We start from the raw sequence: 26,307 nt of genomic DNA, 5'->3' as shown, positions 1-26,307 counted from the left end.
TTGTTTTGTATATTCTTTCATCATTATTATATTATTTTCTCTTCCTTTGCTGTCCTATTAAACTGTCTTTATCTTACCGCATGGGTTTTACCCCCCACCCCCCAATTCTCTCCCCCATCCCACTGGGGGGGGGGAGGGTGAGCAAGCAGCTGTGTGGTGCTTAGTTGCCGACTGGGGTTGAGCCACTGGCTTATGTCACTTGTAAGAATCAGCTCTTCCAGGAAGAAAAGTAAAAAGATTGAACCTGTTTGCAGAAATTTCCCACAAGAATACCACAAGAATATAAAGACACGGCACAAAATGAAAGACAGTGAGCCTTGCTCAAAAAAAACCCCAAAAGCATCCCCCCTGGACGAGTCATTGGAAACATTTATTTGTAGGGGGAAACTCCAATACAAACATTATAGAAAAGACACATGAAAATATGGCATCCCTACGTAGCGACAGTGACTTGCTCTTTAGGAATTTAAAGAACAAGTTGTTTTGGTAGGTCCATAACTCACACGTCCATAAATCCCCAAGCCCAGGGATTTGCAAAGCATGCAGCCAACCAGATACATGCACGGATTTCTGTGCAAGACCCTAACTAAGGTCACCAGCATCGGAGCTGAATAAGTGCCAGAGCTACAGGAGTTATGTGCAGGGCCAGAGCTTGCTACTGCTCCGCGGCACCTCCAAACCCCACAGGCTTTCTCAAAAAATCTGGTATTGTTACTTCCCTTAACATAAAGGGTACCAAGCTGCAAATTAATTAGGCAACCCCTACCTGATGTTCTATTCATTAAGCAACTGTCCACAAAACCAACTTTGGGAAAATCCCGTAGCAAATGCCAGTGCCAACTTGCAGATCCTCTGCTCTGAAAACACGGACCCGAGTGGTACCTCCTACTGCTTTAGCATACGCAGAAAACACCAATGCCTTCGGCTCAAAGCTTGTAGTTCATTCCCAGCGCAAGGCAACGCCAAGACTAATGCAGACATATAAAAATACTATAAAGCCTGTAGGTGCCCTGATGAGCAAGGGAAGTGCCTGGGTAGCAGGATAGAGAGCTCACAGCACAGGGAAGAATCGGAGGGCATCAACATGCCTTTAAATTGCAGCCCCAACATCAAGTCAGCAGCATTTTTAGTAAGAATTATACATGTTCACTAAACCATTTTCCTCAAGTGTTTTCACAAACTCATCTGCCAGATTATTATGGAAAGTCTCTTGCATAATAAATAACTTTCTGGAATAATTCCACATGGAGTAGCAATACACTTTCAATGCTTAAAAGTTAGTTCAGCATTTCCATTATTCATTTTAATAATTTGTTCATAACTTCCCATATACATTAAAAAATTGTATCACTGAACAAGCTTGGCATGCAGCTTAAGCTATAGTTCAAATTTCTCTTGCAAAATACCACAGTCAACAGTTTGGAGAGTTTGCTTGTCCTTCATAAAGTCTTGATTTTTATTTTTATATTTTTTGCACTCATAATAAAAATACTGACATTATTTCCTCTTGTGTAAAACAAGCACTTTGAGGACAGCTAAAAATCAGTATGCTAGTGATTTTGTGTGTGTGCCAATGTCATCAGTAAGGTAATCATGACTAACCAGTTAGCACCCAAGGCTATTGCTGGATCATTTCACATCGGAAATGGACTGATCTCTCTCCAACGCGTACAACAAAATGGTGCTTGGATTTAGGTTAATCACAGCCAGGCATCGTACTTAATTGACAACAAGGTCACATAGTGATACTGGGGACATCAGCAGCTCATACCTGGTAAGGTATGAATCATAAATAAAAATCAAAAAGTTCCAAAAGAGAAGGCAAATCACTAGTTAAAGATCGAACACCAGAGCAGACAAAACCTGCAGAGAGGCTATTGCAGAGCTACAGGAACAGAGGGAGAGCAGAGCCATCAGCTGTGCCCAGCCATGTTACTGCTGACTACACCGAATGAGATACCACTGAAACTTTGTGTCTAGCTCAATCTTTTCTCCCTATGTCTGATGGGAAAGTTCTGGTTTTGTCAGAATTCAGTGGAATCTGAACGGTCCCGAATGACGCACAGAAAGAGCAAAGCCGTTATTCAAGAGAAAAATAAAAAGCTTTTAAAAACCCCTTCACTGGAGTGGTGGGGGGTTTGGTTTTTTTAATCCAACACACTAGCATTCCCACTGACACGAGACAGAGAGGAGAAAAAGCTCATAAACTTACGTTCTTGAATTTGAGACAATTATTAGTATTTAATTAAAAGCAAAGCCAGAGAAACACAGCTTTAGAACTTGAGTAACTCCAGATTCACCTAAAACAATTTACGGGGGCGGGGGGGGAAGCATGCAAACATTCAGATTTTCAACAGTTTCTACGCACCAGTGCAGCCGCCCGAGCCAGGCCGAGCAGACAGACCCCAGCAGCGCCCAGCCCCGCGGCTGCACCCGCAGCGCGGACCCGCGGCCGGCGGCGGGGCCGGCGCCGCTCCCTCGGGCGCTCTCCCACCCGAGAGCGCGGCTGAGGGACCAAGGACGTCTCGTGGAGTGTTTGCAACTGAGGAGGAGACGCATCAGGAGGAGGAAAGTCGCGCCGCGGCTCCCTGCCGCGCACGGAGGAAGCAGAGGTGCCTCGCTAATGCAATTAGTAGAAATCAATCGGGCGAACAGCAGCGGTGTGCTTGCACCGGTGCTGCAGAAGCACGTACGAAGTGTCCGTACTGCACCTTACCTGGAAGAGCCTTATTTTCTGCACTGGACCGTAGATGCGTTCAGCGAGGCAGCACATCAGCCCCGCTATTTCACCCAAACCAGGCAGGGACCCCTCTCCGCGGCGTTTACAATACCGCCCGTCAGCTGCGCGGCCCCGCGGGCTGACGCCGGCCGCGATCCCAGCCGGAGCCGGTTCCCCCGCGCTCGCCGCCGGCAGCCCCCGGGGCGCAGCCCCGCTCCTCCGGCCCCGCCGCCAACTTGGGCGCCCGCGCGGCGGCCCCACGCGCGGCGGCGGCCGCGGTTCCTTCCCCCCCCCCCCCCGCGCCGGGCGCAGCAACCCGAGGGGCGGCGCGGGAGGGCTGAGGGCAGCCGGGCAGGCGCGGGCGGCTCGGCTCGGCTCGGCGCGGCGGGAAGCCCTCCGCCACCCCGCTCCCCTCAGCCGCGACCCCGGGGGCGTCCGCCACCGGGCACCCAGCCCAACTTTGTTCCCCGAAGTTGCCCACCTCAAGCCGAGCTCGCTCCCCGCCGCCGCCGCGCCTCGCCGGAACCTCTGCCGCGGAGCCACCCGCCGTAATCCCTCCGCTCCCGCCGCGCCCGGCGCCTCTTCTGGAGCGGCGAGCGCCGCGCTTCAGGCGGCGGGGCGGGGCGGGCACGGCCCGGCCTCCCGCCCACCCGCTCCCCCGCAGCCCGGGGGCCGCACCGAGCCCAGCCCAGCCCAGCCCCGGCGCGGAGCCGGGCAGGTCCCGCAGGGGCCGGGGGCGGTGGAGCGGGGGACGGCGGCTTCCCTGAGAGCCCGGGAGAGCTCCACTAGAATTTACCCGGGGCGGGAGGGGTAAAAGCGGGTAAAACGTGCTCCTGCAGCGAGGGGGTGCCGCGTCAGGCTGCCCCTTCCCGCCTAGGCTGAGCGAGCTTGGTGTTGACGAAGAAAGTTGACACATAAGAGCTTAAATAAAAACTCCATCTAATTTCTGGGCTGGAAGCCCAGGAAAAGAATAAGGTTCGCATAGGTCTCTGTACAGGAGCCGGATGGAGATTTTATTGAATCTGGCTCCAGCTGATCACAGTATTATAGCTGTGTTGCTGTAATTAAGGCTGAGCAGAATTCCTATAAGTCCCTTTTTTTAGCAGGTTATATAACAAATAGTAATAATTTTCCTGAAACCTCTATTATCTTTCAGGATCCCAAAGCACAGCAAAGTATACATTATAATAAAGTGCACATTAGTCTGCTCTGCCTCAGTGGAAGCCATGAATTACACCAAGGATGGATTTGGCTTTGCAGCCACAGTGAAGCCGTTGATGCAAGAGAAGGGAAGGACTTGGTGACTGTCCTCTGCTGCAGAGGACTCTTGGACAAGGATGGTGATGCATTGCTCTCCGGGCATCGGGAGGAAGGACAACAAGAAAACAGTTTGCTTCTTCAACGAGTAAGATTTAAGTTGCTGCCACCTCTCTTTCCCTTTCTGTCTGTTTTTGTGGTGAATTACTGAAATGTGCTAGCTGGGAAACGGTGGCATCTCCTCTGGGGACTAGTAGAAACTCGACACAGCATCTGTTGACCCAGGCTTGGTGTAGGAGCCCTGACCTGAAGAGACAATCTTTACTTTTCTATGCATGTGCGAGTCTATAATTAGGGAATGTCCGGCACTGAAATGTAGTCTCTTCTGTAATGAAATGTGGCACTGGTCTGAAGGGATGTCAAAAAATAAATTTTCTCAGGAAAACAAGATGCATTTTTAATTGGCAGAGTATGATCACATAGGACTCATAGGGATGATAGAATAACTGTAATTTAATGAGTTACTGTTCATGAGCTGAGCACTGAGATTCACACTAATATGGTTCAGCTCAGCTTTGGCACAGAGCAGGAGCGTGCACTCAGCCTGTTACTGTAGCTCAGCTGATGTATTACGGTATGGTAACTCCATCACATCTCTAAAACTCCACCTTGGGCTTTTGCCTAGAAGATAATATTAACTTTTTGTTATTATTACGCAAAGGCTTATGATAGGACTAGGGTCAAGCCTTAGTTTTACAGCAAACTCTAGCACAGGTAGGAGCATGGTGGCTGTGGACACCTCTGCGGGGCATTGACTGAGCACGGACCCAGAAGCAAAGCCCGAAATGCAGATTTGGCTTCCTCAGAGGTCTGCCGTTCACATATTCACTACACCCAATTCACTTGGGCTTATGAGAGCTGACAAGGTCACGGACCTATGGCATAGTTCTCCACTTGGAAATACTAGCTTTAGCTGTGCAAGACCGGCATGAGAACGATAGCCTATATTTTTATGCTTAGCTGACCACAGGAGCTGTTAAAATGTATTCTGCAGTTCGGCTTCCCTGTTGTCTTTGGTCACTTCCAGCCCAGCCCCACATTTTGGCTACTTTGGCCAACTAATACATTTTTTCAGTTTCAGTTAAGTCAAGGACTTCAAATTCCTATCATAGGTCGCAAGTTACACCACGTAAAAGACGGAGGCTTTTTAAGTTTGTCAGAGAGGCACCTTATGAGATTGTGGGGTCAAAAAGTTGACTCTAAGCTTTGGCATGACAAGTAAAAAGGGACAAAAAGCACTCTTTCCCTCACTTATTTTATAGCAACCCAGGCATGTAGAAAGAGTGGTTTTGTGAGTGCTTTTCCTGTATTCATTTCAGAAAACACAGCAAACGTGGTATCACCATATACTTACTGAAGATAATCAATTGGTAGACGATAAATTCTCTGAGGCTAGATGGCATGTTTTCACACAGTACCTGATGCCCTTCTGCCATCTGGGGCTTCTGGACTTACTGTAATATACATGTTCAATAATAACAACTTAATTGCAAGTCTCACGCTACTTCCAGCTTAATGATTTTTTTCATTTCCACTTGTCATTCAAACATTACTGTCGACATGTCTCAGAAATATATGAGAAGAACAGGGATGCTTCTACTCTAGTGTGGTCTAATTAATGCTTCCTAAGGATTAAAGTGGAAAAAAACCCACTTTAATTTATGAGCATGGGTCTAAGCAGGTAAATGAAAATGATATTTAAACTTCCCAATTAATAAGTAATTTGGTTGGAAGACCCAACTTAACCCTGTCCACCCCAATGCCAGCTGATGTAGACCTAAACTATCAACTCAGCGCTTGCTCCCATGACCTACACCCCCGTCACTGCTCTCTGCCAACTGCCCTAGTTGCTATGTCTACTTTCAAGTAATATTTCTCTTGCCTTGTTCACGTTTTCAGCACATGGATTGCCTATATAACTGTTTTGTGCACTGCGCTTGTCTCTGTCTGCTTTGACAAACCTTGTTTTTTCAAATTTTAGATGGGAATTTAGCCACCAGTAACAAGTAGACTCAGATCCACCATAATTACCTCCAGAAAAATCAATCATCGCTTGTCTCCTAGATGCTTTAGCTTTTGAAGACTTTCTCTTACCACTGGCAGAAATACCAACTAACTCACCTGAAGCTTAAATTGAACTTGTTTTGCAAAAGACCTCTAGGACACTGTCAAAATGGGATATAGTCAATGGGACTTGATGGACCATTATTCTGGTCTTACCACTGACAATCACTGTTATCGGTTTCTTTGGAAGTAGAGAAAACAATTAATTTAATCTGAAACAGCCACTAGACAGTAGAATATTAAAAATTTTTAAAAAATAGTTGAAAATTTTAGTTTTCTGTCTTTCTATATATGTGTTATAGTAGCCCACCTTTTCCAGTCACACTTTCAGGCATAATAATGTTAATGATGAAAATATATGGACAAAATATATGATGCTTTGGATGCAGTTAAATAAGTAGAAAATCTACTTTTTTCCAGTAACACTTATGGGAATCTTATTTAAAGATAAGTGTTTAATGTAAATTTAATCTTTCTAATTTTTAAGACATGCTTCTCTCCTTAAACCAACATTGATACCAACTTATCTGAGGCCTTGATCTGCAGGCACAGTTAATAGATTATGCATTTCTTTCAAGACTGAGGTCAACTGTGGTAACTAGATGGTATTTTGAATATGTATATCATGAGATAGCATGCCAGTTCTTCAAAGTACACGGAGACTCCCTATCGTGGCAGTGTCAGTGGATAAGCTGCATTCACTCTTGTGCTTGGTCCACAGCCATCTCACATCATTGATGTTCCCAGCGCTGATGCCAATATCAGACATGCTCCTCATGCCCATGGCCATCTGAATTTTGTCACCATTTTGTATAATCCTGCTCTCCGTAGGCCTAGGAGGCATTATGTTAAAAAGGATAACATTTTTTTAGAAGCATCCAGCAACAGTCTAGTCCAATTTCACTGAAGTCAATGGTAACACTTCTTTTGGCACCAAATGCGATTGATTAAATCACCAGCATCCTAAAATTTCCATTTCATTGTCTCCGTGAGCTCCTGCTTGTGCTAATAAATGGAGAGTGTAACTGGTGTTTGGAGCAGCAGGAGAGAAAGACCAGGAGGGGGAGGCTAATGAGAGGCCCTGTCTGTATTAAGGAAATTAATTATGTGACTGGATTAAACTGCAGCACTGAAAGCCTCACTTTGCCCTGGCACAGACTATATGCATTAAAGGTTTATGCTGGTGTAATAACCACAGCGGTGTTGTTATATGGATGCAAATTTCCTTAATGCAGGCAGGACCTAGATCAGACCACAGTGACTAATACAAAACTGATAAAAGAAAGTGAATTATGTGCAATCGTACTGGAGAGCATGATACAGAAAGAAAATTGTAATAGGAAGGTTAAGTGCCCAGTGAGTGCAAACTGATATACAATATCTTGAAATCACAGAGAGAGAAAATTAAAATGGTGAAATGATTTCACATATAGGTAGATGGGGGCATAAAAGCATGATATTTTCAGATGTACAGCCTTTTGCCTATTAGAAATGAATAAGTGGTTGAAGGCTAATTCCAATAAACAGGCAAAATTAGTTTTGTTTTATTTCGGGTTTTTGTTTGGCTCTGCTTTTGTGTGTCATTGAAATATTTGTGTATTAATAGATGCTCATTTTAACAGCATTACAGTAATCTGAACATCTGCAGCTACTAGGCTTTAAAATGCGATTACTTCCCTATATATCAAGTTATTTTCGCAGTACTTCTGCCTGATTTTGTCATATCTATTAAGATGCAACGGATCGGTTCTTATCATTACCTATTAACGGGCAACCTTGAGCTGAAGTGTTGAGCAGAAACAAGCCTGATGCCTGGAGGCCTGGCTAGCAATTCAGTAGAAGGCAAAGACATTTTATGGCTGTCCTAAAAGCTAAATGACAGGCTGTGTAACTTTCCTAATCAAATAGAATTAAATACAAAATTATATTCCCACCACCCCTGCTATCCTTTGTTCAAACAAATTGCCTGATCTACTGTTCAGCAGTTTACTAAATATAGAACATTTTCTAGATTAGAGGTTTTCATTCTACCAAAAATTCAGCTTAGTTTATCAGAGAAATGAGATATTTTGTTCAGAGCACCGAGGAGCTCTCACATGGCATGAAGGCTCTCTCAGGACGAGAAACAACTCCTCTCCTGGGCTCAGCCTGACTTTTGAAGAGGTGAACACCCAGGGGATAAATGCATTCAAAGCATGACTGTGAGTTTGCTGTTAAGGGCTAGAAGACAGAAACCAAAGCGTAGGCTGCTGTTGCCAGTAAAGATGCAGTTAGTAAATTTTTGACCAGCAAAGAAATACTCCTTTAAAGCACTCTGAAATGTGATCGCTGTCACTATCTCCTAGGGGGGAGTGGAGGAAAGAGCAGGCTACCCCTCCTTCCCTTCTTCTTAGTGTGACTGATTTTTCATTCTACTCAAAAGAACTTAGAAAAATCCATATTTTCAAAGTTATTTCTGTAATGGTACAATATTTGTTTGCAAATGGATTTTAGTAATCTCCAAAGTTTTCAGTTCTAGCTGGGAAATTCATGGCAGTCATGACACACAAATATTAGGAACTGTCTTCATCATATCAGCCATCAGCTAGTATTTCTTACGCGGCATCCTCCACGCATCCATGGAGTGGTGCTCCAGCAACGTAGTTCTGTATGTAGAACTTTAAAAATCATCTGACATTTTAAATTTTAATATGATGAAGTAGGTTCAGGTTTTAATATCACGCAGTTTCATTCATGAGTTAGCTCAGGCATCCCAAACGTGTCTGAGGAAAAAAAAAGTAAATGCATTTAATCCTAAACTTTTTCAGCAGGATCAGAAGCAGGCAGATAAAACAATGAGCATAAATAACGCTGACCTACGAAGAAACAAAATGAAAAAGAGCATACCTGAAAGATAAACAAGACAAAAAAGCGCCCCAAGAGCTTCAGTTTGGTGAAGTATTTCAGCCAGTATTTATGTTTGTCTCTCTGAAAACATATGCTTTAATTCCTGTCTAGGTTAAGAATACTTTCCTAAATCAAGTAATAATAATTCTGAGGTCTATCAGTACCCTGGTGGGAAAACTCTGCATCTGTAACGAATACAAATGACCCTGTGCAAATGCACTTTGAACAGAAACAATAAGGAAAACAATATGTCAATGACCTCCAACCAAAATGTTATTGCATCTCAACATGAGGGCAGTTGTGGACCTTAACATATTGAAAGCAAATTAAAAAAACTTTAGCAAATTCTAAAATAAAAAGGAAAAGTCTGAGAGCATTCAAGTTGCTAATACTATTGACTACCAAAACCACCCCCCCAGCTTATGGGAACTGTGTTGGAAATCCTTAAGGATGGCATTGCCATCCAACTAACACACCTCCAAATACAAATGGAAGTCACGCTCTTTAATCAGCACACAGTTATCTCTTTCTTTTTTTTTTTTTTAATTGCCAGTTGCTTTACCTTCAATGTTTTACAATTTTATTAGCTTCAAATGAAAACTTCTATAAGGTGAATGTCACGGAATAGTAGAAAGGGCTGTAGATTGGATGTAAGCCATTATGTCTGTTGAAGGAGAAAATCCTGCCACTCCTGCAGGGCACGTGGGATTTTATGGCTTGAATCTAAAAGAACAATTCTTATGAAATTGGACAAGATCCTCTCTGTAAGCAGAGAGCTGCTTTCAGATAAAGGGAGACCATTCCCATAGTCCATGACACTCGGAATAAAGCCGTTTCTTGACTGTTCCTTCATCTTCCCAGCTGGTCCCCATTTCCCAGGGTCTGTAAGGAGCTGGTAGAGGAGGATGCTCTGCTGATCCTGAGGGGCTGAGTACTGACTCCACTGCTTAAGCCAGTCACTGTACTGATAAAAAGCATTTCCAGGAGGAAAGAGATGTCCAGACGGCTGTTTCTTACTGTTTTCAAGCTAACATTTGGAAAGTCATTGTAGCTCTATCTTGTAAAGACATCTGAAGATTGAGGGAATTTGGAGATGTTGGAACTTGCATTTATTAAGGATGCTATTGCTAACTCTAACTTACCCTGCTGCTCAATTAGCTACACAGAATATTGTAAGAGTAACTGCATGCACTAGGAAATCTGCTCTTCATCTGCAGCACATCAGCAAAAACGAGTGACAAGACAAAAGGAATTGTTTTTAAATTTTGAAGGGAAAAGGTTCACAAACTCAAAAATTACTTTGAAAAGTTTGCACAGTCCGTGCTAAAGCTAGCTCTTTTCTAGTACATGCATTACTCACTCTCCGTCTATATATTATTATTCTTATCCCTTCTAAGCTCACTGCAGAGCCAAGGGTCTCTTGCTCAGTTCCTGGCATCACGCTGAATGATTCAGCCAGAACCTTCCTTAGGATGGTTTGGTGGGGTCTTGATACTTTTAGCTATGTTGATCCTTCTTGTGACCTTATCACAAGCAATGATTCTATCCATGGCTGGCAGCTTCCCACAGTCTTCAATAATTTTGTCAAAGTTTTTTTGACAGCAATGTGCTGGTTGGCTAGAAGATAACATCTCTAACTTCAGGGTTAGAATAAATCCAATATTAGGTTTTCTGCTCACTGAAATCTTGCACATAACTATCTTCAAAAATTTACAGATGTTGGTCAGAAAGTGGAAGAAAATAAATTACTGTTTTTTCTGTATTTTTTTAAACTTTGTCCTACTGGATACTCTTTCTGTTAATTAATTTTTCCTTTACAATTTCAGGTAAGCTATTAATCTATTGAATTGAGGATTTTTCAAAGCCTTTCCAGAAATAAAAACTGGAATGAAACTATCATAAGATATGCATGAAAAGTAGAACTGTTTTGTCATTTTCAAGCCCATGGTTTATACTGACTCCTCTCTCATTCCCATTACATGAATGTCAGATGGAAAAATACAATGAAAAATTACCCCAAGATTTGGTTTCCCATTGTAGAGCTGGTTTTTTTACATAAAGTTTACCAAGTTTATATATAAAATTTGAAAAAAAAAAATCCCAAACCTTCCAATCCCTATTATTTAAAAGCAGCTAATTAATATTTTTTGGTTTTACATTAATATTGGTTTTATTCTAATCATGCACTACCATCTCTTTATCTTTGTTCCCTTAATCCCATTGCCCAACACATTGCTTTCTGATAGTGAACTCTACAGAAACGCTCAAACACTCTTGCAGTCCTGGAATGCAAAATCATTTTAATAGCCTTATCTTTGCTATTAGCAGTTCCTGGATAATGTGGTGAAACTCCACAAAATGTTCATTATTGGAAATAGATGTATATTATTTTTTTCCTATGAATTTTTAAATTGTCTTTATTATGGCATGCTGTGTATGAAATGAATGCGATTTAAACAGTTGTGCCCTCTACTGGCATAAAGGAGATAATGAAAAAGAAATACCTTATTTCCAGATGTATCAAAACAGAGAGCCAAAATCAACTTTTTGTTGTTTAGGGGTGTTTTTTTGTAGTATTCTTTAGTCACATTTGAAGGCTAGATTATTTTCAACATTAAATCTTAGCACATTAATTGCTTACAAATTTATTATTTTTTTAATAAAAGGGACCGTTTACACAGTTAAGACAGTATAAAATGGCCTTGCCATAGATGAACATGATGGTGTGCATGGTATCTTAACACAGTTAAGAATAACTTTATTTTTACGAGACTTTTAAGGAGCTATACTGTCAGCTAGAGAGTATGAGAACAAAGCTGTATGGCAAAATCCCTTACAAAGTTCATAGAAACTTTGGGGCATTCAACTATTTAAAAGAAAGTCTGTAGGAGTTGATGCATAATGTGAAGTAGAATATAGAATTTCATATAATACAGGAGACTTAAGACCTCACCCTCTGCTGAAATGCTTCTAGCCAATCCTTCACCTGCCATTAAAAAGAAAGCTTATAATTTTCTGTACTATCCCCCACTATTGAAGTTGTCAACTGGCATTACACTTGAATAACAAAGAAACAAAAACATACCCTTTGGTAAGAAACTTGCATACTGCAACTTCCCAGCGTGGGCAGGATTAGTCACGGATGCTAATTGAAATACTAATTGACATATTTATACCATCATATAAAATCCATTCAACACAGTGGCAATAATGTTCTTATCTAAAATAGCTGTAGCATCCATGTGGAGAATAGTGACAGACTGAAAGTCAGCTCCACACTTTTCTTTTAGCCTAGTAGGAACATTTCAGGTTCGTCATTTTTCACTGTTTATAAAATGTGGTAGCTACGGACTGTGGATTAAATGGATACCAGACTACATTGATCAGAGAAGAAGAAAAATAATTACCTTCCAGAAAACTTAATAATCAGCAGATGAAGAGGCCAACATACTCTTGCCCCTTCCTTTGGCTCCAACATTGTCCCTCTGTAGTGGAAAGGGAGTTTATTTACCAGCGGAAGCAAAATCATTAATCACAGAATTAAGTTCTAATGTACCCTATAACTGGCTTTATTCGTAAGTAACTGCATCTGGAAATGAGGTAGGTACAAATAGCATGGGGTCAGCCTTTCAGAAATCTCAGTCCACTATTAAGTGCTTCATTGCCAGAGAAGGCTACACTACCAAAATGAGCTGTAATCATACATGAAAGCAGAGGATAGACTCTTGTGCTTACGACACAATTCTTTCTGCCAACTTCTCTGTACGGAACTGTGTTATACTAAAAGTAAATATTAGTATCTCAGGCATGACTATAGCTTTGAATTGCTGTGTGTTTCAGACGTATTTAGCTTTATGGCAAAAACTTTCTTTTTTCGACCAAAAAAACCCCTTTAATATTCCAGGTTAAAAATCTGCTATGTATCTTTGCTGAATCAGTGGAAAGCAGAATATTTTTTAGGTATCACATGATTATCTCAGAGACAAAACCCAGTTGCATTGCCACAGAGTTCAAATGTGCTCAAAAAGATGCAGCAGTATGGGTGGGTAAAGCAAAGGAGAATGGCCCGGAGGAGAAAACAGGATGACTAGGCAGAAGGAAACAAAATCAGAGAGGGAGATAAAGGGATTTTAAATGGTAGGGCAAAAAAAAAGGGAAAACTACGACATGCCACTGGTACTCACAAACTCTGCCACAAAAATCACGCAAGATGGATAGAAATGCTGCAGATGGACAATTTCATTATAATTTGCATGAAACTATAGGGAAAGTTTTAACTGAAGTCAAAAAAAGGAGAAGGGGATAAAACAGGAACAGGAGGCACAGAAAACCACAGTGGCTGTGCACTTAAAAACCCAGCAAGCCCATGCTCAGAAAAGGTGGAGAAGAGGGAAAGATGGTGAAAAGGGATGTCTGTTCAAATGCCACAAATAATTGGCAGCTGCCAGGTCTAATGTGCTCTGTGCTGCCCGCGAAGTGGCAGCTTGGACCACCAGTCATCTCCTGGGCGCTCACGGTGAACGCTGCTGTGACACATGCATTAAACACGAGAAAAGTGAATTAGACTCTGAGAACCAGGGTCCATCATTGCTCAGACTGCTGCATAAAACGATCAGGACCAAGAGCAATGCCAGCCAACTCCCAGGCACCAGGGAAGCCCTGCCTGCCCCCGCACGGGTCTCTCCTACACTAAGGAGAGCAGGGGATGATGCCAGCCTGGCTGTCACTTTCTCTACCCCTGAGCCTGGGAACCCCAAACGCTCCCCATCTCCAGGCAGCTTCTGCAGACAAGTTCACTCCTTGCTCTTGTAATGTGCTGCATGGGACAGCATGGACTTAGTAGACTCCAACTTACGAATTGGTTACAACAATTAGCCAGGGTGCCTAGGTCTTCAGGCACCTTGGTTACGTGTGTGAGCCAGTTAGAGTCTCATACATATTCATGCCACTTCATCCACACACCGAGATCTGCTTCCCCAGCTCTCTGCCCCGCTCCTTCACTCCGGCGCACACCCAGCCCACTGTGAACCATGAGCAGAAAGAAGTTTCCTTTCCTTTCACATTTCATTGAAATCAAGCATTTGCTGTGGCCATAATTCATGCGGTGGAAATGCAGAAAAAGCACATCTGAGAGGGAAGCACTAAACTGGCCTGGCCAAACCTTGCTCATGCCCTAAGAGGCAGAGAGAGACCACGCTGGATCCTTCTCTGCAGTCGCCTGGCTCAGTAAATTAACCACGGTGCTTTACTCAGCTGACTTGACCACAGAAGCATCTCACTTCCAGTAACAGACTTACCCCCATAGAGCCACCTATGAGATGACTCCTCTTTTCTTATCTCCTTAATAATATATCTGCGATTTTATCTTGCACTGTGATTAAGCTGTAATTGCAACACCTCCAACATCAGCCACGCTCACACAGTCGGTGAGGGCAGCGCTGGGCTGTGACAGAGGTGCCGGGTCAGCTCCTCAGAGCGCGTACCCCTCAAGGGAGCTCAGGTGAGCCTAAAACCTACAAGCAAACCCAGACCCCCATTTTGTGACCACCCAAAACCCAACAGATGAACCTAGAAACCCCTGTTGCAATTACCTGAGCAGCCTGTTGCATTGACCTAGTGCCTTAGGTGAGCTTCAAAGCACCTGGGGCAGCTACCTGGGACCCCACGGCAAGAGCCTGCAATGCCTCACAGCAGCCTCTAGCACATTGTAATCTATGACTGGTAAAACTTGATCTCTCAACTTAATTCAACTACTCAGCTATCTGCAGCTTGCTTTCTTCCTCTTTTGTCTGGTTCTGGTTTTATAATTTTTTTCCCTTTCTGTTGCTGCAATTTTGCCTGTTATGGGAACTTTGCAGAAGAGAAAAATAAACGGATCAGCGTTTCATGTTGTGCTTTCTGTTTAGAAGTTTGTTTTCCTTTCTTCTTCCATTGCATCAATATTAACATGTTGATTCATAAGCAAGATAAATAAAGTCTATAAATACATTATTTCTTTTTATAAATCGTGAAACCTCAAAGTTACGGTTCCCACAGCAACTGCACAATGTGCACATGCATTAAAGGCAGGGATATTACCACCCAAGGCAGCAATCAAATATGCACGAAGGACGTACATTACTGGCACTTGGAGAACAGTGCAAGTTTGAAATCCCAGAGCCACGAAGCACCTCAGTTCTGTCCGTTTCAGTATGTTGGGAAGAAAAGATCCCAGAGACGTCAGTCCTTATGGGCACAGTGGAACTGGATCTTGCCATATGCAGAAGTGCTTACAGGATAATAGGGTGGTGTTACCTTTTCTGTTGAACCAACTGGCCTCAAAGATGGGAAGTCACTCCAGAGCTAAAGATGCTCTGGATAAAATAATTACTGTTAATTAGCTGAAATCCACAGCCAGAAGGTGTCATAACAACCAAAGCATTATGAACAGAAATCATTGTTCACAGTCCTGATGATCCTTAAATGCTATGAATGAATTTCGCACGGTATGATTGAACAGGAATGAAGAGTGCTCTGTACATTGTTGGAGAAGTTCATGCCATCTATTTGCTGTATCTTTTACAATCCATGACATGATTTCATTGAATAAAAGAATGCTCAGCTTCCTAGTTTCTGGATATCCACCAACTACTGGCTAATCAAAGTTTATTTTTCTAGGTCATGAATTCGGCATCTCAGCACCTAACCATCCCTGGCACTGTCAGCTGGGATCTAAGTTCGCACTGTTGACTGCTCCCTTATAGCCGACGTTCTCTTCTCTTCTCTGCGCGCGCCTTGCAATTTTAAGCTAAAGTTTTCAAACAGTGTACTGCAGTGCTGTCATTGTACCCTGAGACAGGAATTCTGGCATCTCCCGTAGCAAGTCTAATGTTGCTTGGTAATCAAATGCATGCCTCCTGCTGGCTAATGAAAAACAGCCCAGAGATCCCAGTTCTCTGTGAGGTGCCTTGAGAGAAGAATAGTGAATTCAGATTTAAAAATTTAACAGCATAGATTGTTTTCTTTTCTATGGTCTATTATCATGAATAGTGGAAACTGTAGGCATCAAATTTCAGTGATAAAAAGAGAAGCAGCATGCCATCAAGTGACTAAATATCTTAGTACTGTTAATTTCTTATAATCTAGTAATTAAAAGGAACTGGTGGATTCCAAAATTTGAGAGTCATTAGCATGTTTAACTATAAGCAGCTGGATATTTTATTGAAAAAAATGGGCAAGTGATTAAATGTCAAGATGGGGCTTTAAATACTTTTAAGCATAGCTAGCCCAGGTATGTTCTTGAACAGGTACCAAGCTGGTTAAAGAGCAATTTCTTTATGATTTCATTGAAAATTTAGGAAGTGAAAATTAAGACATCATATATACACAGAATTTTAGCCAATTTAATCTTTTCACTACCTGAATGACTTTTGGATATGGCTGTTCACTTTGTGTGGTCAACAAATATCAATCTCTAAATCTGAAAAATGTTTGGGTTTTTTAATTTTAAAATGAGGAAACAAATAAATTAAGGAAATAAATAAATTCACATTGGGTTGAGAATTAAGGACAATTAGTTTGTCTTGTTGCTGTAGCTTCCACTGTGAATAATGTGCAATTTAGATTTTTCCTCTATGTCAGTTTTGAAATGAAAATCTAGGAAGTTTCATAAAGGCTATGCCTTTGTCTTTGAGACTTGCAACAAAGCTTTTTGTCTTTAGATGGAATATGGAAAATGATTCTGTGAAAAACAAATAGCTACACAGAAATCACTATTACAAATTTGCCATCTACACACACAAACACATTTTTTCTTCATGGACAGCAAGAGAGTACAGTAATTTAGTATCTCTTTCTACATTTTCATGGTTGATTTTTCAAATTATTAGTGTTTAGGCGCCATGTGTGCATTTGCAGACCCTCTCAACTGCAGTATTCCTACTCTGGCAGCATTCCTCCAGAGCACGTACTGGAGAGAGAATTTATGATCCAAAGGAGAGAGCTATCTTGAATTGTCACCTTGAACTTGCACATAAGAATGGGGTTTTGCATTATCATCCGTATCCCTTATATTTAGCATCAACATGTGCAACGTTTTGTGAGAATACAAGAGCCTATGGTCTGTTTCCATAGAGAATGTATCAGATTTGTTTTGTTAGAAATAAGTGTGATTAGCATAAATTTACCTTAACAGCAGTAACAAAATTTGAAAGTAATTGTATCAAAGCACCATCAGTTCTGTGGAGCAAGTTTTAGCAGCACTTTTAAAGCACTTTTTTTTTTCTGAAAAGCAGCAGGTATTGCCAGCCAGATAATTTTTCAGAAATGTTCCAGGATTTCTTACGGATATTAATTTCTGTTTAAGCCTCTCCAAACTTTGGCAGAAAGACAAGTTTCATTTTTCTTTAACAAGTCCTTTAGTTGTGCAGATGTTGCAGCCAGATTGGCAATAAATTTTCCTGTAACAGTTAACTCAACTTAGGGAAAGATGCTTTTATTTAATATTCTGATTCTGTGTCACCTTTTGAACCTTAATTTATAGGTGATGTATTTTATAGTTAGCATTCCACAGAAGTCTGCAAAACCTGTTAGATTATTACATTCTCTGCCAATGAAAGTCTGATTGTTGTTCTAAGGAAGTATCTTCAAAAGTATGAACATTAAATATCGTGTAAAGTAAAAAGTCCATTTTATGTCCCTTTTCCACATGGATACATACATTTTGATCACACCTCTCTAATTCCCATCCGTCTATTTTTCCTGTCCTTTATTGGCTTGATTAAAAGCCTACTTAAATGAGTGGAAAATGAAAACTCTCATTGACTTAAGTGGCCTTGAAGCAGTTTTCAAATAGTTACTGCACACTGGTTCCTTATTACACTTGAGAAAAGCTGTATTTTTTCCCCCGTTTCCATTTTGCCTTGTCACCAGTATTTTGCCTAAATATCAGGAATCTATCTTTACACTTTCATAACCTCAAGCATCTGCACTAGTAACAGCCCATGAACGGCAACAGTTCATTTTCAGTTCAGAAAAAGACCTCCTGACTTCTCAAAATACGTTTGATATTCCTATGAAATGCAGTGTGGCCTTTGCCCTGGACAATGTACGTGTCTCTCTAAAGTCAGTTGTGGCTGTGCTGGGAGCCATGCACAGGAGTTGCCTTTTTTCTCCTCCACCCATTCAGCAGATAATCTAGGTCAGCGATTTTCATCTCCTGTTCCACTGACTGTTCGGGGTTTGTGCATGACTTCTCAAAACAGTAAAGAAAACCAAACCTGCTCCCAGGAGGTCAACATTCACTGTACAGGGCTCCACGCCTCAGCGGGACGTACTCGGGAGATCCCCGGATCCCCAAAGCACTTCCAGGCTGTGGCGTTCCTGCCCGACTCTGCGGGAGTCCTTCCTTCCTCCAGCCTTGGCATCTGCTGTAGGCTGATGCACAGCTGATGAAGTTATGATATTTAAGCTGCCAGTTTTGGCAGCTGCCTTCTGTAATTCAAAGACAGACTTTGAATTTGGGGTTTCAGATATTTGACCAGCAGTAATATAAAATGACAAGCGATCGCTATAATTGTATCATAATACTCACGACAACTAACATTTTCAAAGAGCACATCAGAACCTTTACATATGAAAGAACTAGCGGGCATCAGAGTCGCAAAGCAGGCTTAGTTTTAATAGCTGGTTTGCTGCAGCAGCCAGACTTACCGTGATCTCAGGGAATTTTGTTTTACATCAGCACTTTGGTACAGAAGTACAGAATCTATCCCAAGCATAGAAAAATAACATTCTCGCTGCAGACAAAGCAATCCTATTGAAAGAGGATATTTGCATTCCAGACCTAAGCCTTTCTGCCAGAGGAAAGCCCTGTGGGATTTTCTGGTGTATGAAAGACGGAGAACGAGAGCCGCGCCGGGGGCACATTGGTCAGGTTACATACAACCAGACGTCGCGCTCCCAGGCACTCCCAGACTGATGGACCCTAGGGGAGCTCTCCCTGCCGCTGGTGCTTGCTCTCCTGGGGTGGGTACCTTGTTTTGTCTGGGCTAGTGGCTTCCTCTCCCCTTCCTTCCCCCTACTCAGAACTTGGATCTGCAGCAGCTCAGGTCGGTGCTCCCCAGCTCCTCCGCAGAGGAGGACTCCATGATATGCTGGTCATTAGATACTAGCGTTTATCTATTCCATGGTGTCTCTTTTTACTGCGCCTCTGATCCTTCCTGCCAGGCTGTCAGGCATCCCAGCCGACTGTATGATCCCGGGGCACAACTGTCAGTTCAAGTCCAGCCAACACCAGTACCTTGTTTTGACCAAAAATCAGGTGGATCCAATGTTCAGGGTATCAAGACTGTGAGAAATCTTGGGAAGAATCTGGTTAAGAGTGAACTTAAAAGTTTATATTCAGCTATTGCTATCAGAGTTACCAGCAAAAACTTGCTCAAGGGGAAACAGCACACACCAATAAGTGTGTAAACAAACAAACTCGCAGCCCTTAGAAATTACAAGAAAAAGAGAGCTATAGTGCTGCTGCAGTCCCTAGCCAACCCTCACTTTTCTGAGGCTCAGAAAATAGCAGCTTCTTGCCTTAAATGCTTGTTTGTTCTTGCAGGGATTTAGGGAAGCTTCCATGCAGATTCTGAATTGGCCCCTCTATTCATCCCTGCAAATTTTAGAAAGTCCTTTTAGAAAGCCAAGCCGAGAGAAAAATAGCGAAAGGTTTCTTACGTGGCAAATAGCTTTCTGTTGCACTGCAGTAAAATAGTTGGCACTCAGTGGATCTAAATTAATAAACTTTTTTATGATGGCTTGAAGTTAAGGCTGCTGTATTCTGGAGTAGACAGATAATTGGAGTGGTCAGAGTTGTATCTGCAGTGCTGTGAAATTGATGTAATAATTCTGGACCAGAAATTATCTAAATTTAGGAGGAAGCATGAGCATATGCATAATATATCTTCCTGAATTCTACTGAGACCTCCAGGGAATTGGATTGTGAGTTAATAAACTGTTAATTAAAATTTGCATGACAAGAAAAAAAAATAATTCATTAACTAGGTCTATTGACAGCTTCCATGATAAGGTAAACAACAGTCTATAATCATTAACAGATCGTGCAGAAATCTGCATGGGTTTGCTTATATGAGTTCTAATAGAGCCATTGAAAAGGAATTACAAATACAGGCAAAAAGGACATAGTTCTCCTATGTCACTTTTTATAGTGCTGATTTGTATTTTGATTCCTTTTGCAGTGAAGGTTGCTAAGAGTTATGGCTGTCTGAGGGTCAACAAATTTCAGAAGGAACTAGCCCTCTCCATCGGCCTGAAAAAATCCCAGAACCTTGAGCTTTGAAATTCGTGACACCCATACAGAAAAGTATCATTTGCTGTGATTTATTCTGACAGTTACATTATTGGGTGCATGTTAACCAGGACAAATAGCTGTACAGGAGAGGAGTACAAGGAACTCCAAATTACACTTTTAGAAACTTTTCTCTGTACAGTATGCTGGTAACAGAGAACAGGCAATGGATTTTCAGAGGGTGAGATCTCATCAGCAAACTTGTATCAATCACTCCGTGAATAAGTGGACCATACCAAATGCCCACTGCCAACCTTTACGCCAGGCTGTTCCGTCGGGCTCCTAAAAGCTTTAACTACATAATACGTTTGAATGCATGGAGAGCAGAAATAGCAAATATTAATGTGGCGTCACTGTAGTCTCTTCTCTTTCATTACTTTATCCTTCAAGGCAGTTGTGTAATCTGGCACAATACAGTACATTGCTCTATATTTCCTCTTGTAAGAAACGTTCCTTTATGTCAAATTTGGTTTGCAGACTTGCAACCATGGAGCAATTCCTCTCACCCAGAGAAGCAGCGAGAGAGTGTGAGGTTGTTGGCACATCTCCAATACCATTGTTAACAATTATGACATGACTGTCAAACCTTATTATCAGCTTTTAGGAATCTCTGTGAGATCCTGTAAGCACAGCTGTTTGGCTTTTCTCCGAAACACTGCTCTTGGAAGGCAAGAGAAAGAGGGAATGTGCTTTCCCTTTAGGAGGAATCACTGAGTGCTTGCACAAAGCCACAGCAATCAGGTTTTTTGGGGGGATCCACTCTACCCCTGGTTATGTTGAGGTCCCGTAGGTTCGTCCCCAGCCTTGCAACGGCTCAGTTGCACTTCAGATCCCTATGAGAGAGATTTTGGCAAGCGGCACATAGCAGCAAGCCAAGGCAGGATGCAGCCCCAAACTGAAATTTCTAAATTGGAAAGGAGGGGGGAGTGGAAGAGGAGGAGAGGGTTGGGAAAGGGCTGTGCAGTGTTAGGGTAATCTGCATACCCTTCTTTGAGCAAAACTAGGCCTGACTGCCCCAGCACTTTCCACCCCGTAAGCCAGTATCTACTTTCTGCACTGACCGAAGTGAATTCTCCCTTGCCCCCCATATCACGCCTCGTTCCACATTGCGGAGCACTCTCACATTGCACGAATTGGTTCCTCTCAGATGAAAATAAACGGGAGAATGTCCCCACAGGAGCACACCTCTTGCACACCGTCAGGAAATTGGCATTCAGCCCATGGGACGAGACTGGCCCTGTTTTGCAGTAGAAAGCCCCAGAAACGTCCCCCACGCCAGCTACGGACCTGCTCCTGTTCATCTGCCCTACCTGCCGGTGCAGACACAACCACATGGACCAGTACCCATAGTGCTTAGCATGAGAAAAGACAGACCATCGTGGTGAAAGAATAAGAAAATAGCAATCCTTGTGTTAAATGGTGGTTTCAGAACATAAGCAAACTTATCCGTTGTCCTATTTTTTGCCGCATTACATCCAAAGGGACTTTTGACAAGAGATTTCAAAGGCTGCAATGAAGTAGTACTGCAGTTACCTGCTGAGCAGAGAGGTAAATGTCTGCAGACGTCACCAGTAGATGGAGAGTGATTATCACATGCATGCGTAAACTCTGCTTATTTGCTTTGTATCACCACTGCTAATCTGCCACGGGAGAGAGATTCTGGAGTTTTAAGATAAGGTGTTCAGCAGGCCTCTGTCTCACACCCTAATGGCATAAAAAATAATAGATATTACATTTCACATGCTGTTTCTTCGAGTCTGGAACATCCTTCCCCTGCTGGCCTTATCAAAACTCCCATTGTAATTGGCAAGTTTTCATTTCAGTGGGAATCTTGGAGGGGGAGGTCATTGATTTCTCACAACCAATTCGATCTTTTTAGATGCCTGACTGCCCTAAATCACTACAAGTAGGAAACTATTTTCAAAATTTCTCAAGAGCCCTGAATGTATTGATTGAGTCTAACTTTGACTTCAGACATTAAATTCTTTCTTTTCCTTGAAAAAAAACCAACCCCTAACCCTCTATAAGGCTACTTGGTTTTAGTCGGTGATCTGCTCTTGCTTCATTTATTTATGCTCTTCTCAACAGTATTCAGATTAAACCTTTGATAGCTTGTTCAAAATTTCCTTATTATCTTTTTCACATTTGCCAATTAATTTTATTTGAATTTTCTGTCTTTGTGTTGGTTAAATTACTAGCCCAAACAGTTGTTGTATTTTGTGCTAAATAGTAGCATATTGCCTATGTACTCATGTTTATAATTATTTCTCCTAGATTCCACTATCCCCAATTAAACTGCAAGAACTTTGAAACTTAGAAGTTAGTTAATGGGAAAGAAAACCTTCACTGTTGGATAAATCTTTTTGGTAATATCCTCCCTTGCCTTTATAAACATATCCTGAGAGTTAATGCAGTTAGCATGAAGATTAGTGATAATGTTTTACCTCATTTCCCCCAATCTCTTACAGTGAAGAGCTCTATTAGAATTGTAGATGTGGTCCGTCGTGTTAAGGACCTCCAGTTTGATTTTACGTCATGCAAGTGCTCAGCACACAGACGCACATCTGGAGTCTACAGTGTTCCAGAGCCAGAAGCCTTACGGGCTCAGACCTATGTTTTGTGAAAAACAGATTAACTATATGGAGCTTACCTGGAATACAGGAAATAATTTACAAGGGAGCAAAATGGCAGCAAAATATAGAGGAAAATTAATTCATTCTTTCAATTAGGCTAGAGAACCCAATCCTGTTGTAATGTCTTTGTCACTCAGAAAGTTGAAAATTGTTCTCCGAGTCATTATCTTGGTAGTTATTTGGGAAAAAAAGGGAATGCCTATTACAAATGGTAAAAGGAACAAACATTGAAGAAGCCTTCCACGCGGAATAGAGAGCCTTAAGTTGGTCACATTAATTTTTTTGTGTGCCCACTCTTTTCAGTGCAGTTAAGCCAAATCACAATTATCAGCTTTATATGCAATTTTAAAAAGTAGATGCATTTAAAAAGGATTATTTGATTATATTTAACAAAAAATAGAAAACATTGGATAGTCAAAGGCTTCTTGCAATATGAAAAATTATAAAACGGAAGATTTGGTCAAAATAATTTGAAAATCTGAGGAAATACCAAGCTGTTTTAACAGGTAGTACTGGTAATTTTTGTGGTCCTAACTGGAGTACATGGTATAAGGCAAAATAATCCTCATCACTGACAAAGGGCGACAATGCACATTGCTACAGGTTGCTTCATAAGCAGAGCTCCGGAGCTTCCTTTTACTCCATGTGCTCAAATGGGATGTAAAATGCAATCGTGACATTTCTTCTGCCAACAGCTAGTTAAACCTACTCAGAGCAAACACACACTTTCACCTTGCCAGTACGCGCACCTTGGTGCCACGCTCCTCCATTTCAGCACCAGTCAAGTCCCTGACATCTCTTAGCGTTCCTGCGACCGGAGACCACCACGCTGGCATTATAAACAGCTGTGATATTTGAGCATGAGAACTATGTCATCTTCTAGATGACAGCTTCTCCATGTTTAGCTTTGGGGCTGTCACTCCTCCTTCTTGGTACCAAGGCTTTCGTGACAGTTAATAATCAGATCTCAAAATGCAATAAAGCTGTCTTGTGAATAATGCTAGAAAGTGGCCAGCTGAAATCCAAGGCAGCAATTACAGCTGTAGCAAGCTATACTTTCTGCTCCCGGATCTGCAACTGGAAACAAAGGGGATTTCTCACAGTGTTTTGCTCTAACTTCGATAGGCTCCAAGCACACAAAAAAAATAAAGCTGTCAGAGATGTGATACTAACTTTTTAATGATGGTTATTTTAAACAACTCTGTGGAACTCTGACATTGAGCAGAAGTTCCTGAAGAGGAAGGAAGAAGCAGAAAAATTATTTAGTTTTCTTCCTTTTCCTCTCATAATCACATTTTATTTTTTTTATTTTTTGGACTAAATATTATTTGAATATCATGATTTCTTTACTGCTCACTTTGGTTTCTTTTTTTTTTTTTTTTTGGGGGGGGGGGTGTGTGTTTGTTTTTTTGAGATAGGGTTATTAGGCTGTGAGGTTTCATCAGGAAGGAAGAAAATCACAAGGGCTGCAGTATTGTCCAGGGACTCAGAAGACGCAGGTTTTAGTCTCTGCCCTGATTGCTGGCAAATCTCTTAAACTCATATCCAGCTGTATCCACTGCAACAGGAAACAAACAGATCCTAGGGGTGGGCACTCATTGAACTTCTATCTGTAGCTTCAGAAAGTGAAGCATCTTTTGCCACTCCGGCAATTCTTTTCAGCAGCGCATCACAGTATTTGTAGGAAGGTTGCACGTTGCATCACTTAGTTCTTATATAATGAGGAGCTAGAGAGGACAGAGCATATTTTATAGCATTGGATGAACAGTGAATTGTATCTAAATCACTTCCATCTCCTCCATACAGAACCAGATTTTGGAGAACATTCCTCCTGTACGCAAACCTGTGTATAAGGCTATGGCCATTGTTCAGGAATAGTCCCAAAGGCTTGTGGGTGCCTTTACATGCAAATAAAAGATATGAGCACACACTGCAGTTTACAGTGCTCGTATTATGGTTAAGCTTGAAACACGTAGCCATCTTTGCAAAAATTGAGTCCCCAGTGGGAAGCACTCCTTGTGAGCACTGTATACAGAGTGCCATAACATTACTGAGTGGAGCTGCAATCTAAAATTATTCTGGTAACTTTGATGCAGAAACATAAAGCCTGTAGGAAACTGAACTTCATAAAAATGTGCACTTATGCACACAAACTGTAATTTCCTATGAAAGTTAATCTTTTCTATTACTCTTATTACATTTGTAAATGGAATGCTGGTTTGAATTATGGCCCGGTATAGCACTTCTTTTATGCTTCAGTAGTCATTGCTTTGGTATTTCAAGTATTTATTGTAGAATCTTGTCAACTCTCATTCATCATACACCTGCATACCAGTCCTGCACAAGGATAGTTCGGAACCACAGCAAACTTACCGTCGGTATATTGCAAGTCGGCATTTCTATTGCCTCTCTGCAATAAATTAATTACTAAAAAATAACCTGCAAGTACTTAAGCATGCATTCAAGTCGGTGGCATTACTTATGTGCTTAAATGTAACTACTGTTTATGCTATAAACTGAATCCTGTCATAGTCACAAAATATATTGTACAAAATTGAATTTTGCCTTACATATATATGATAACATTGAGACTATTTTTAGGATGGATCATCTGCATGAAAATACAGCTTCCTTTTCATGCAGAGAGCTTGTTATTCTGTGGGTACTGTGGAGAATCTTTAAAAGATTCCTGCTAGCTGTCAGTAACTGGTAGCAAATCGATGTAATCTGCATTACAATACTTGCATCATGACTTTGAAGAGGGACTGAACTTCTTTGGCTGCCTGTGCATCCAGAATCACTTTAAAGATACCATTTCTGACATTCAGGGTTATCTTTGGCTTTGTTCCAATTCATTTCACTGTAAACTGAATTCAGAGGCAGCAGAAGAGTAGTGAGCCAGCGACATCACGACTGACACCTTCAGTTCATATTACACAAACTGCACAGGAGCACAAACCATGTCCTTGCACCGGGCTTACAATCTCGCTACGTTGCCTTTGTAGGAAGGCAGAAAGGGTTAGAACAAAACTACTTATTGTATCGCTTAGGTGCCTAAAGGCTTGCTGACCCCATATGAAAAATCCTGCATGATTCAATAAGGAAGCGCTCCAGTTTATCATCAGTCATTTTTAGAGGCTGATGGGGTACTGCTCACTGTAGCAACACAAGACAATAATGTCACATATTACAGATATTAATATCCTCCCCAAACCTTGGAAAAATGTATAAATGAACTTTCATGCACATTCTGTAGTTGAGGCTGTCCAAGCACAAAGAAAATAATATGTGCAATGTTATACTGAAAACAAAGCTGTGAGAAAAAACAGTCTTTCTCCCCCGAGTTCCAGCAA

This window comes from Mycteria americana, chromosome 11, assembly GCF_035582795.1.
Source record: "Mycteria americana isolate JAX WOST 10 ecotype Jacksonville Zoo and Gardens chromosome 11, USCA_MyAme_1.0, whole genome shotgun sequence".
NCBI lineage: Eukaryota > Metazoa > Chordata > Aves > Ciconiiformes > Ciconiidae > Mycteria > Mycteria americana.
This window is presented reverse-complemented; position numbering follows the sequence as displayed.